Source organism: Cryptomeria japonica, chromosome 5 (genome assembly GCF_030272615.1).
Source record: "Cryptomeria japonica chromosome 5, Sugi_1.0, whole genome shotgun sequence".
Lineage (NCBI taxonomy): Eukaryota > Viridiplantae > Streptophyta > Pinopsida > Cupressales > Cupressaceae > Cryptomeria > Cryptomeria japonica.
Genome location: NC_081409.1, coordinates 293,824,747 through 293,839,317, shown reverse-complemented (window position 1 = coordinate 293,839,317; position 14,571 = coordinate 293,824,747).

The window sequence follows — 14,571 nt, the reverse complement described above, 5'->3', positions numbered from 1 at the left end:
ATCAAGCACCTGAAGTAAACCCTTTTGTAAAGACTTATTTGCGAAATAGAGGTATTTTTTATTTGTCAGAAGGAGACCTAGACTTCCTAAACGAACCCCTTGAGAATTTTTTTTTTACCTTTAGTCCTTTATCAGGGACCAACTATAGCAAATTCTCCACCTCTACCTATAAACCCAACCTTTGAGTTTCCCATTCCTGACCAACATGATAATGCAAATTTGAAGAATATACCAGCTTCTTCTCTTCCAAAATTTCATGGTTTGGTAACAAAAGATCCAGATACCTTTTTGTTTGAATTTGACATCCTTTTTAGAAGTTATGATTATACCACTGTCGCCCATAAACTCAAGTTATTCCCTACTACTTTGAAAGAAGTTGCCCTGAGATGGTTTATGAGTCTAGGAAGAGATGTAATCACTACCTGGGAGGAGATGAAGACAAACTTCTTGGATAAGTATAAAGACTATTGCAGGGGAATGGACCAACATGGTGATCATATCTTCAGGATGACACAAAAAGAAGATGAAAGCCTGGAAGATTATTTGGAGAGGTTTTTGTTTAGTGTCAGAAAATCCAAGCATAGCACTTTGAGTGAAGACTCCATGAAGTTGATCTTTCTAAGGGGAATCAATGAAGACTGTGTTGACTCTTTAGACCTCATGGGAGGAGGAGATATTACTCAATTTCAATGGGATGACATCAAAAAAATCTGTCAAAAGTACTCGAGAGCTACAACCAAGAAGGGAAGACACTATAGGCATGGTTCTTCAATTACAAAGTCATCTACAACAGTTTCAAGAATGGAAATAAATCATTTGTTAAAGGACTTTAAGGAGGATATTATCAATAATATGGCTACTCAGTTGGATACACTTCAGGAAAGAAAGAAGCGTGAGGAGGAAGAGGCTATGCTTGCTGAATTTTGTCCTCACTGTCGACAAAAGAAGGACTGTAAATGTAAATTGCTAGATAAAATTGACAGCCAACAAACTTCCCCATAATTCAAGCCTGTCTATGGAGATGATGAACAAATCTTTCATGTTGCACAACAAAGGCCTTGGCCTCCAAGACAAGGTATGCCACAAGATCCAATATCATTTTCTAATCCTTATATGAACTTCAATGCACAAAGCAATCAGTGGAAACCTCCATACTCCCAAAATTTTGGAAATTATACTCCTCAGACTTGGAATAACTCTCAAAAACCTTGGCCTAATTATTAGATTCTTTCCTCTCAATGGGAGCAACCACAAGGGAATTGGTCACCACCTCAAGGTAACTGGCAATAGTCATCGCAATGGAGGGGAGGACAACAATGGGTGAACCGATCATCAGGTTTCTTGCAGCTACACCAATAGTTCCAACAGCCGGCTTTAATGCCACCAGCTCCTAATAACACTCCACCCAAGCCAACCCAATTGCCAACACAACCTGTGCCAAATCCAAATAACAAACTCCAGCAACAACAACAAGTTTTTTCAACTAATCCTAATAACTATCCTGTGTATTATCTTAATATAAGTGATATTCACTTACGGTCAGGAGCAACATTGCCTACTCCACGATGATATTAATGTTTAATTACTATTGTTAAATAAATAATGGAAAGAAATTGAGCTTTTGGATGGGTTCATGTAACATATATACACCACTAAAATATATAGAAGGTTTAGAGATATGGTTGGAACTCATTAGGATTAGGCGCAGTTGGAGAGTGGCAAACTATGTGAGAAGAGTGGACAATGGAGTAGGTGAAAGCTATGAGAAGATTGACTTTCCCCACTACGCAATTGTGGAGGAGGCCAAATTGATACTTAAAGAAACATTAAACCAAAGAAGGATCTTACTCTCAGATGGGGATGACAAAATTATATGGTGTGACTTGTGGTCTAGGGAATATTTAGTTATTAATACAATTGGTCATGGGGCATGGGTGAATGAGCACATACATGATGGAAGAGTATACAAAATTATTTTTCTAACGTAGTTTGTATTTTGGGAGAGCCTTTGTGGGGGATTATATTTGGGAGATTTATGATTCCAAGAAACAATTATGATTTAGTGAAGGAAGCTATTCCATCAATTGTAGTGAGGTATATGGTTGGGATTATCGCCGACATTTTTAATGTAGGGGTTTTAAACCACAACAAGGAGGCAGAGTGTGCTTGGAGGTTGTTCAAATAGGGTGTAGAAAGTAGGGATCTTGAGGTATTTTCCTCTCATTTGAGAAACAATGGGGTTCTATTCTCCCCATCTCAAATAGAACAAATGTATGAATGTGTTGACGGTCTCATGCAAGTCATGCACATGGTGTTGTAATGTTTTTCTTTTGATGATATATAGGTAGCTATCCCATCTAGTAGCAGTTACCTTTAAAAAAATATTTAATGAGTATTATGCTTTTAGTGTTTGGTTGATTCTCAAATTTATGCTAACATTTGTATAATGGTCATAAAGCATCAAAAAATAAAACATATATTTCATTTATTGTATATTAAATATTAAGTGACAATATTGTGTTCATGTTCTTGTGTACAACCTAATTATATTATTTGTTTATTTATTAAGATTTCATAATGAATATGGTCATTTTAAAGTTTGTACTTTTTTATATTAAATAAAAATTGAGATGATTATCCTTTTTAAATATTATTTTTATCTACATGGATGTTTAATGGCTATTATGTTTCTATTATTTAAATAAATTTGAATTCACACTAACATGAATGTAAATCTCATAAAGTGTGAAAAAAACAAAACACGTATTTTTTGTTATACATTTTAGCGGTTTTGAAAACTAAGCGAAAATATTTTGTTTTTCTTATATACAAGGCTTAATGAGGAAGGCGTGTGTAGTCGCTAATCAAGATCATGTGTTCCAATGTAGAGTAGAATAGGGCTATATATGTGTGTGTATGTGTACACACACACACGTATGTACATACATACATACGATACGTATGTATGTATGTATGTATGCATGGATGCATGTCTGCATGTATGTATGGACATGCGTACACACATATATGTATGTATGCATGTATGTATGTACATACGTACACATGCATGCATGTATGTATATATGCATGCATGTACGTATGTACATACGTACACGTGTGTTGGTGCCCAAAAACGGGTTTACACTGACTCAAGGCAAAGACCAAGTTGTTTTCTTCTAAAATATCTATGGAAAGACACTTCCAAATGTTAATATTCTTCATACTTGGACCAACAATAACAAGGATGCGAGATCCTTCTGCACTTTAGGCTTCGCAGAACCAGGGAGGGTGATCCCCATGCCAATTTGTGATTTTACGCCACACTCACAAATTATGCATGAAACAAAGCAGATAATCTCATATAAAGACTAAAAAAAAAGGGAGAATGCTTAGGAATGGCAAATTCCTCAGTGATCCTCAACCAGTTTGGAGCATGAGATGATTAAAACACATGACAACATTCGTATAAATGAAAATATTTTGATATTCAACAGATTATAGCAAACCAGTGGTGATTCCGAATAATATATCCATACCAAGGCATTCACTTAACTATGACCAGTGCCTTATTCCATTGGGTACATGAATTCATACTGCATTAAACTGTATTTCTGACAGAATTTATCTAACAACATGTAACCTAAGATAATATTGCCTTGCAATATTATCTTATATGTAATCCCAACCCATAACTAGTTATCAAAATCCTTGCAAATATCCCTATCACTCTCCAATTTTATTTAAGCATTTAATTGGCCCCTTAGACCAAAGCATGAACAAAAATGCATACACCACAACAGTGCAACGAATGATAAAATCCTTGATAATATGCATTCAAAAAATGATAGAACAATACACTGGAGAGAAGTGGGTTTGAATTATATATTTATTGCATAATTCGATTGTCTCTGTAAGAATACAATTCATACATAACTCCTTCAAGAACCTGTAAAATTACAGACATAAGACTCTTTCTATTTTTCTCTGTAAAATAACCTTTTACAACTTTTGGTTTCACCTAGACTTTGCTATTTGGAAACAAAAATTCGGAACACTCAAGGGACCAAAAATCCGAACCCCGTCTCATAGCCCTGAATTCCCTTTTATAAAAAACAAAGGAGCAAACAAGCTTCAGGACAGAGGAGACACCTGTCATCTCAGAATGACTATACATAACAACATTCTATTATACAAACATTCATCCTCAAACTCGCTTACACAGGATCAAAGTATGCAGTTGCCTTCTTTAAAACTCATGATGAAAATTACCATCATTTTTGTTATACAGGTTCAAACATATTTGCCACTAGAAGACAAAAATAGTTATGCAAACTGTTTAGAACCTTTATTCATCATTCAGATACATGCTACTCCACACATTATATTCTTCATCGGATGGCCAATTGAATTTGATGACTTCATTAGCTTTTGCCCTGTATGGAATATACTTAATAGCTACTTGGTTTGCCTCTCTTTCAAAAGTTTCAAAAAATAATCCTGTAGCAATTATTTTATCCATGCTATCCTCCAACATATCCATATTTATCCCTTCACATATCATTTCTACCTAGGTATTGATGACTCTCTATGCCTCTTCCTTCCAAAATTGTAAAGGCTTGACTGCCCCTTCTCTATCTTCAATATTTGGCAAAAGAGTTTGTTCTAATTCACTAAAACTCTTCATCAATTTCCTTACCTTTCTTTCTATATTCTCTGGCAAAATTTGGGCTTCCTACATTGATTTTACCAACAAATATGTTGGTTGGAGTGCATGTGGTCTCTCGACATGAAATTTAGAGGCCATGGACATCATTCTGAGCTCATTTCCTCTTTGCAACCATTTTGTAAACATGGGAATTGACACTTTATCATCATTAAATTTTTGAATAGAATTGAAAAGCAAAGAATATAAGGCACATACACTTGTTAACCTGCTATTAACTTTCTCAATCAAATGAGTTAGTAGTAAGCTAACTATATCCTTTTGCTGCCCAGCTGATTGATTTTCTGATTCTTTTAGCTTATTTTCTAATTCAACAATCTTTTCTAAAAGATGAGACTCATTTGGTTCAATTGATCTTGTAGTATCAGGCTCATCATCATAATCATCATAGAGGACTAATGCCATACTAGGGACATCAACACTTGTATCTAGTTGAACTGCTTCTCCTCCTTGGACCATAGGTGGTAACCTGGATGTCGATGGCTTGGATGGCCCTTTAAGTGTAGGATATGAAACCTTTATTTGTCCCTGCTCAAGGAGTTGCACTCTCGTTTGCAACTCCACACACATTTTTTGAGATGCATTATAATTATTAAAAAGCTTGTCAAACTTTCTTATTAGCTCAGCCTTCTCCGAAGCTTCTCTTTTTGTGCTCTCATGTGCCAGTTTAGCAACATCAACATTTAACTTTCTAGCATCTACACTTGATGTGTCAAATGCTCTTTTTATAATTAATCTTCCCCTCAAGCTATGGTTTATCACTAATGTTAGGCTTCCTAGGTCCTTCCTCTAGTGCCCAGATTGCCAAGGTTGCATAATCATCTGTAAAATCTGATCCTTGTAATGCTAACCTTGCTTCTTCTTCTGGATTGGAAGGCTAACCCTTTGATTTCCTAATTGTATCAAATACCATTGCATCTTCTATATCCCATTCTAGCAAAATCAAGACTCCAGCTTGACTTATAATTTTCCTACCCTCATCAGCAGTGATTTCCTTAAATTCTTCCCTCATCTCCCTCTTTACTTCCTCTTGCTTTTAATGATCTGATTTGTCTGGCCTTTGGGCCTTCTTCTCAGTAATTCTTCTTTTGTACTCCTCAATCTTAATCTTCCACACTAACTGCAAAAAGGCTGGGCTCCTCACAAAAGAATCATCCTCAAGGAACTTATCACATGCCTCCTTTCTTGCATCTTTCAAGGCTTTACCCTGGATATCCAAGGGAGTAAGATCCAACTCCAAATTAGGAGGCAAAGCAAGAACACCGAATTGCATTTCTGCACTTGTTGCAATGAACATATATTCCTCCATTTGTTCTTCACCCTGTCTTACTGGCGAAAAAGATACAGCTAATGGCGAAGGACTTCTGTCTGAATCTTTAAGATCAATGATCCTGATTTCTTGAAGAGGCTTAGTTTTTTTTATCTTAGGGAAAGGCTCTGCACTCATCGTCTTCTTACCCTTTCTCCTTATTAATCTTCCACTGTCATTGCTACTATCCTCTTCATCACTCATTCCTTCTCTTTCTCTTTTGTGAGAAGATTCCTGAATAGGCCTCCTTGCTACCATGCCACCTGCTCTCTGAGATAAAGGAGGTTGTGAGATTGATTGTTGTCGGCCATGAACTTCTTCAAGTTTGGCTATCTTCTCCTTTAAAATCTTCTTCAACTCATCGAAATTTTTCATAACAAAATCGACCTTGGCACAAAATGGGGAAAAATCCTTTAATGGGTCATATTTTGGATCCATCTTTTGGATAGAAGCCCATAATTTTATGAAGATTATCCACTTCTCTTTTCTCCATTACCGAGTCATGGAATCAAATTCATTCCTGATTAAGTCCTCAGGAAAATTATGCTCATGGGGCAACAAAGCTTCTTTTATTCTTGTTCTAAAAGTTCTATAAAACCCCTCAGGATCATTGTGTCTAGCTATACTCACTCCCAAATGATATGGAGCAAATAATTTATCAAAATGCTCATATCCTCCCTTCAAAATTACAAAGTAAGGGATAATAGTGTAATCCAGGAAAATTGTTCCTTTTCCCTTTCCTTTTAAATCTTTATCCTGAATGCATCCTATTTGCCACATCACCTCAGCAAAACCCATTCTTAGAGGAACGTTGAAGGGTAGTACATGTGACTATCCAGAGAAAACATAGATCCTGATAACAGTACTTACAAAGTAAGGGATATAATCCCCCCAATTATGTTCAATCCTGGCAAGAGGTAACCTCTCCTTGGGTCTCACAAAATCATGTAGTTTCTTAGGAATCCTTGGCAGATTTACTATCAACTTTTGCCTCAACCTAGAAGCAAAACTGTTATCAAACCTTACAAAGATGGCCTCCTATCTATTTCAAGACATATCTGTTCTGCAAAGTTGTACTAGAATCTCTTGGTTATCAATTGTCCTTTTGAGGTTCATGGTACCCTCAAAGTAATCTGCATTCCTAAAAGGGAACATATACATGAGTAAAGAATACCAAGAGAATTTAGCACCAACTACTTAATTCTTAATGTCCAATAACCCCTCACGAATATTTTCCTCAAGGTAAGGGGCAAAGTCAAAGACCACTGTATAGTCTGAATGTTGTATTTGCATAGCCATGTACATAAAACTAGGCACTATCACTGTAATTGGATTCAAACCCAATATTTGACACAGAGAGAAGAAAGTAACCTGAAAATAGGATGCAAAAGCACCAATTGGGAATGGATCCTCTAAGTTAGGACCGATATGGTATGCTGTGTTCCCTGCTCTGGCCAAATGCATTGGAAGGAAATTCTTTCTAATGAACTCCCTCATCTTGTAATACTCTACCTTTATCTCATTCAAATCTATCTGCACCAGGCTCGAATATGGTTCATACAGATGAAAAATCTCTTGGAACTCTTCCCTTCTGATGGTTAATAGAATTTATCCATTATTCCCCCTAATAACCCTTGAAATAGGGTCATATTTGTTTGCAACAACTTTGAGTAGGTCGACGTCCATGAAAACACCTGGCACTACCAACTTACCCAAATCATACTGCCAAGGACTGGATAATGGGGAATGCAAATTCCTTTGGCCATACCATGACTTGAACATTTCTAACCCAGTCATCGGTATATTAGCATCCTCCAAGAAAAATGTTTTATCAGTTAACCCTTCCCCCAAGGTTTTTCCATTCACAAATCTTTGCTCCTACTATTTATCATTTGTCGAGGGCTTCAATTGGTCCAAGAAATCATCATATAGATTTATTTTCATATAATCCATTTGTCTTGAATGTTTCCATGAGGGAGCCATCTTTTGCAACTAGGGTTCTATACTATAACTCCAAATTTAGGAAGAAAGACTAGGGCTAGTATGAGATTTTAAATTACCAGAGTAATTCAAACAAATTTCACTACTCTATGTCTAGCACCTAACCCTAGAATAAATTTAATTATCTTCTTAAAACTTCACGCACCATTTATAACATCAATTTATTTCAAGAACAAATGAAGGGCTTAGATAAACTTACTGCTTTGGTTTTCACTAGAGAGGTGATAATTATGTGTTGCAGAGAGTCGTTTCAACCTTCTTCAGCAGCAGGAAAACCTTCTGGAATGCTATGAAACCTTTTAAGAGTCTTTAATTACTACCTGGAAAAGAATGCAAATGTCCCATCTGCCATTACTACTCATGCGAGCGAAACAATGACTCCTAACTTGCATTTAAAAAAAATTAAAACTTGGTTGTCGATCATCTTCCAAGTTGGCAAATCCAACGATCATCTCTTGTTGATTCAACACTTGACTTTCTATCTATATCAATGGACCCACAAAATCATGACTAGTCAACACCACATCATCTTTTGACTAGACTCCATCAGTGGCCCCACTGTAGGTTTTCCTGGCCAACCCGGGACACATGGCATCATCTCGTGATGCCGCGGTCTGTAACTTAAAACTTCCATCATGGGGATATGGGGGCTATTAGATCTATTCAAACTTTACTGCTTTGCACAATGCCTATTAGATCCTCCAGATTTAAAAATTGAGCACCTTTTACGTCAGGACATAAGATCGCCATTCATTTTGAACATGTGCAAACTGATGAGACTATTAGTAAACCGAATTTTACCACTTGAGAACCGGTAACACAATGCTTCAATTGGTTATACTGCCAACCTTGTTAGTTTCCATTGAAAACACATGGCACAATCTCGTGATGCCACGATCTTTATAATCCTTGTATCTTTGATCACGAGGAAGCGTGAACCGTCGGATTTATTCTATATTTAACAACCCGCTGAAATACATAGGACTTTCAGAATTAGGAAAATATAAGTGCGGGCACAAATATTTAAAGGGAGACCGGTCATAGGAAAATTTTTGCAACTTAGGGAAATCATTTCGTAGACTGGTCTAACATGACTTAATATTTCGGGAACAAAATGGCCCCGCCAACGAAGTGGAACCCTCAGCCTTGAGTGAGAAAAAAGGCAATGACAAAATATAAAAAGGACCGAAGATTTTCCTTCATACCAAGACTTAATCAAGAAAGGACACAACCCCTAAAGCCCTAAACCCTGAAAACTTGACAGAGGGCAAAATAAAACCAGAACGACCCAATTTTGGAAGACATAATTTTAGGTCCTATCAATGTGTATGTACGTAATTATAGGTATATATACATATATATGTGTATGTATGTATATACAAATATGTATACAGATAACTAATAAAATAATTCCTTTTTGAAATGTTTTCATAAGTGGTTATCAACACACATTTTTGGTAGAGTAAGAATTTTTGTAGCTGTTACCTAATTTCACTTCTAGCTCAATCAAGTAGAGCTAGAACAACATTTACATTTGAAAGACTAAAGGTACATGTCTGATTATGCTAAGTGTTCATACAAGCAAGAGATGCCATCACATGAATAATGTATTCAATGCAAGTGCTACAAGAAAGAAGAACATACAAACTTTGCATAGAAAATAAATTTCTTTATTCATAAATGTAAAAGGTGTAGTGTCTCACACAAGCCATGGGAATAACTCATACAATGCAATACAAAAACAAAATATACATTTACAGAAAAAGCATATAGAAAGAGGAGGGCACCCATCATTGCCTAGAATGATGAATACCTAATTGAATGCTTGCATCTTTAAGCTCCTCAGTTCCAGAAGTATCTTTGTTGTCCAAGGTTGCTTGTAGGTAGACAGAGAAATATGTTTAGAGCCCAGGGATCCTCATCAATCCATATGGAAATTCAGCAAATGCAGAGTTTCTTTCATAAAGAATCAAATCAGTTATGCAATCATTACATGAATCAGAGAGGAAAAGAAAAGAACAAATATGAATTCTGTTATTTTATTTAACATGTTTGTTCACTGTGCAGGTACAGGTATCATGTTCAATATCAAATACTTTAAATTGATATCATAAACATCACAACATGTACAGTAAAATGGGCTCCCACAAGGGTTGAGCCCAACATGCTATCATTTTGGTATTTGACATAATTATGTGTTGCGTTCTTCTATGATATTGTGATACAATCAATCATCAATTTATCATACACAACAACAAAGTTGTTGAATTCATTGATATAAAATAATAAATTGGTGGTTAATGGAACCACATAATCATAGAAGACACAAATGATGATTTTATTAATAACAGTGTCATAACAGTAATCAAAGGAGATCAACAATAGCAAGCTTCGTGATCACATTAACATGAAGGAAATGTAGTCTTTTCAAGGCTCAATGACAATTCAAAATGCAATACAAAATCCAATGAGCTGATGGCAGAGATAAATATAGGAAACTTTAGTAGTAAATGTATTCATTCACAGTCCTAGAAGGAAGAGTACAATCAAGTTGATGGCTAGGTGAGTAGAGGATTCGATGTCAATGGCAAGCATATGCAGTCTTAGTCTTAAAATCTCAAGATTTCAGTCATGGAGACATCAATGATTGATATAAGCATTCATCAAGAGTAGTACTTGGTTCACAGGTTCATTGCAGATAGGGCATGAGGATCAAAGGACAATGACAAAGGCATTGTCAAAAGATGACACTCAAGATACCATCTAAGCATAAAGAAATCAATAGTGTAGCTCTTTAGATATGATAGATAACACAAGTAAAGGTGTACCTTAAAGGCGGCCCCTTCAAAACAAAGAGAAAACATTGATAGTGTCAAAGGCTACAAGATAACACCAATCTTCCATGAGTGTAGCATATGAAGGAGACTATCACAATGAGTAAAGATCATAATGACAATCTTTGGTGCTCAAACTTGAGAATAAGAGAAACCATGGGTTTATGATGCATGGAAAGATGATAAGTATAAGCATCTAAGATATCTAAGAGAGGAAAGAATAGTGAATACAATGTTCTCAAAGGGTATCACTGTCAAGGCCCGAATTATAGTATTCTCCAATCACTTGAACCAAAACCATTACAATCATGAAAAATTTGCCATAGTATTCAAGGAAAATCACCATTTAAAAAGATCATTGTTATCATAATAGTAAATGCAGTTATCATAGAGCTCTCAATGTTTTTCATGTTGCAAAAGATAGTAATATCAAGATGAGAGTGTTTCAAATAATGATTTTTGAGAGCAAAAGTACCAAAAGAAAGATAGTCACAGTTTGTATGATTGTTGAAAAGGTGAATGGCACATGAGCATATAGGCTATATTGATCAAGAAGGGCTAGTGATTTATCATTTGATTCAAACTAGTGATAGTGGTATGACATTGTGTTGAAGACAATTGAATGGTGCCAGTCAAGGAATGAAAGTTAGGGGCTCAAGGACAGTGGTGAATGGAGATTCCAAAGATAATCATTATGACTGTCACATATCAACCAATACACAAGGCTACATTCAAATAGATGCCTAACATTAAGGTTGGAGATAGTCCGAATAGAGATCAGTGCTATTACATGCACCTGAAATAATAGTCCCATTCCATTGATAATGAAAGAGAATCCTCAAAAATAAGGTACAAGATCAAATATAGAAACCTCCAACAAACCCTATAGATAGAGATTGTCTTAACCATCAAATACACAGAGTCTTCATAGCAGCATTGTCAAACCAATCAAGATTGATCTTTATTTGTCTATGCATAGATCAAGAGAGAGGATAAGAGTCTTGTTAACAATGAAATAACACAGTGTTCATAGTGAGAGAAACATGTGTCCTAGAAGACAGTTGTATACTGATATGTTGCAGTTGAACACAAGTGAGGAGATTTTAATGAGAAACCATACGAACAGATTGTGCCAAGAGTAGATTTTCTTAGAGTAGTCAAAATAAATAAAGATTAACAGTGACTAAAGAGATAGAGGTGAATAAAGAATACACCACTAAGGGTTGTTATTTGACAATGAATAAAGCATACACAATCAAAAAAGTGTTCACAGTGAGAGCATCCGCCATATTGAGAACATAGTTGTAGACCAAAGAAAGGGACATAATGGAGTTGCAATAGTCATGATACAAAGCACAATCACCTGTTCATTGAATGGATAACCTTGATCAAGTCTTTATATGAGCAATCAAATCAATAAAGAACAATGAATCATAAGGTTTTGACAGTTAGAAAGGGAAATAATAATGAATAACAAGGAGCAACCACTTCAAGCATTTTTACTATCCAAACAATGATTCAAAATCATCAATGATCAGTCCCAGAGCAGAGAAAATATAGTGAATGTTATTGCCAAAGTCCAAAGCTCCAGGGAACCCTCAAATGAAAATAAAATCATTCGTTAGTAATAGACAAGTATGAAAAAATTCATTAGAAATGACCAACATAATAAGAGTGGGCCTCTACATTTTCCTTATAAAACAATATTTTTAGAAAAATGTAAAAGAATATTCAAGATGGATCCCTAATCGAGCATTAATACTTGGATATGCAGAGAGGAAATTCAAAATTTCTCATGTTATCAAGCACGATACTCAACACAGACAAAGACTTACAAGTTTCAGCTTATCAATGCTCAAAACCTGCATAAAATTTTCCAAGTATCTTCATCAAACCCTTGTGGAGCACCAACAAAGAGATGCATCAAATAAACAAAGAATGAATGGCAACATATTCCACAGGAGCAACAACAAAAAGAAGATGAAATGAAATGATTTTGATTTAGGGTTTTTATCCTAAAAAGCATTCGGGCAAACTTAGGCATTTTTTGCCTTTATTTATTTTTAACCTCCTTTGACTAATTCCCTATGTGGTGCTATGTATTGTATCGAACTCCTATAAACGTAAATATATTAAGTGATAGTATTTATCACTAAACATGTATTTATGTTATGCAATAGTGCTTTATGCTTTAGAAGGAGTCAATAAGGTGATTAAAGTTTGTTGTTGAAAAATTGATGAAGAGGAGAGGCAGAGTGTTTTGTGTTGCCAAATGTTGGAGGATATTTATTTTATGAAGCATTCAGAGATAGTGGGAGCATTCATGGTGTTGTTGCAAGAATTTGGGGAGGTTAAGGTGATTTGAAAACACAAGGAGAGCTTATAGGGAATTTAGTTTGCTTTTGAAAGAAATTGAGAGTTTTCAGTGGGTAGTTTTGTGAGCCATCATGTTGGACTAAGTCTGATGCAGAGAGTCTTGGAGCTTTGTTTCTTACACCTTCTTGAGTGACTTGACCTCCTCAACCCTTCAACTACTCAAGTCCTTCCTATGGCACTTGGCAGGGGTTATGCTAATGGGACCTCCAAGGTCCGAACCTTCTTGATTTTCCTCCTAGGTATAGCCAATGGTTTTTGGTCAATCAACTCCATCACTTGAGGTTTCCACCTCAATTACTCACACACTCCTCTCCTGGGCTCCAACCACTCCTGGAAGGATCTTAACACACAATCTCTTCCTATGGTTTCCTAGTGCATCAAAAAGGTGTCTTCAATATGTTTTCAGGTTTAAGACTCACCAAATCCATCGCCTTGGCTTCTTAATCCTTCTAGGTCTCTACCAACACTTAAATAGGCCTAATTGCATTAACCCTCGCTAGGTGAATTTAGGGGTTTAATTTGCAAAAATACCAAACAAGACTATAAATAAATCATGGATTTTAGTACCCTTTTGGAAGTTACAGAAAATACTAGAAAAGTGCATCTGGGTTATCCGTACAAGTGGGGTTTCCAATGTTGCACTATTTTGAAGGGTTTTATGCCTAGCCGGTGACTTGGCAAGATGGGTCTAAAACTCTTCACCAGTCAAATCTCCTGCTCCAAAATTTGGGAACCTTCAAGGGAAATTAGAGGGATTTCCATTCATGTGCCACTTGGACCTGCACCAATCTCCATGTGCTCACAAATCACACTTTTCTTGCTGTCCTAACTCACCTACTCCTAGTGGTGAGCCTAGGGCTTCATTGTTTCTCCTCCTCCTCTTGGACTTGCAATACCACACACCCTATTCCTAAGCTATTTAAAAACCCTAACCTATCATTCTTAGTGATTTCAATAGGTGCCATCAAAGAATGCCTAGGTTAGAGCCATTTCTTTCTCTTAAACCCTACTTGCAAGGGTTTTGCTCCTAGTAGCAAAGAATGGAAGAAATATCTACAACCTAAAACAATTTTAAACCTGCAAATAAACCTTAATGAAAGAAAATACAAGGAACATTAAAATATAGCAATGATTTTATACCATCTAGTGCATACTGGACCGTACAAACAAGGAAAACAAGACAAAAACTATCAATAACCGGTGGAAACAAGGTTGCTTCACAAACCAAAAACTTGCTCTTGCATTTCCAATCCTCCAACCCATAAAATGAAGTGAAATTTGGCTTATATCCAATTTTTTCATTCGGTTCAACCAACTTCCTAATGCCT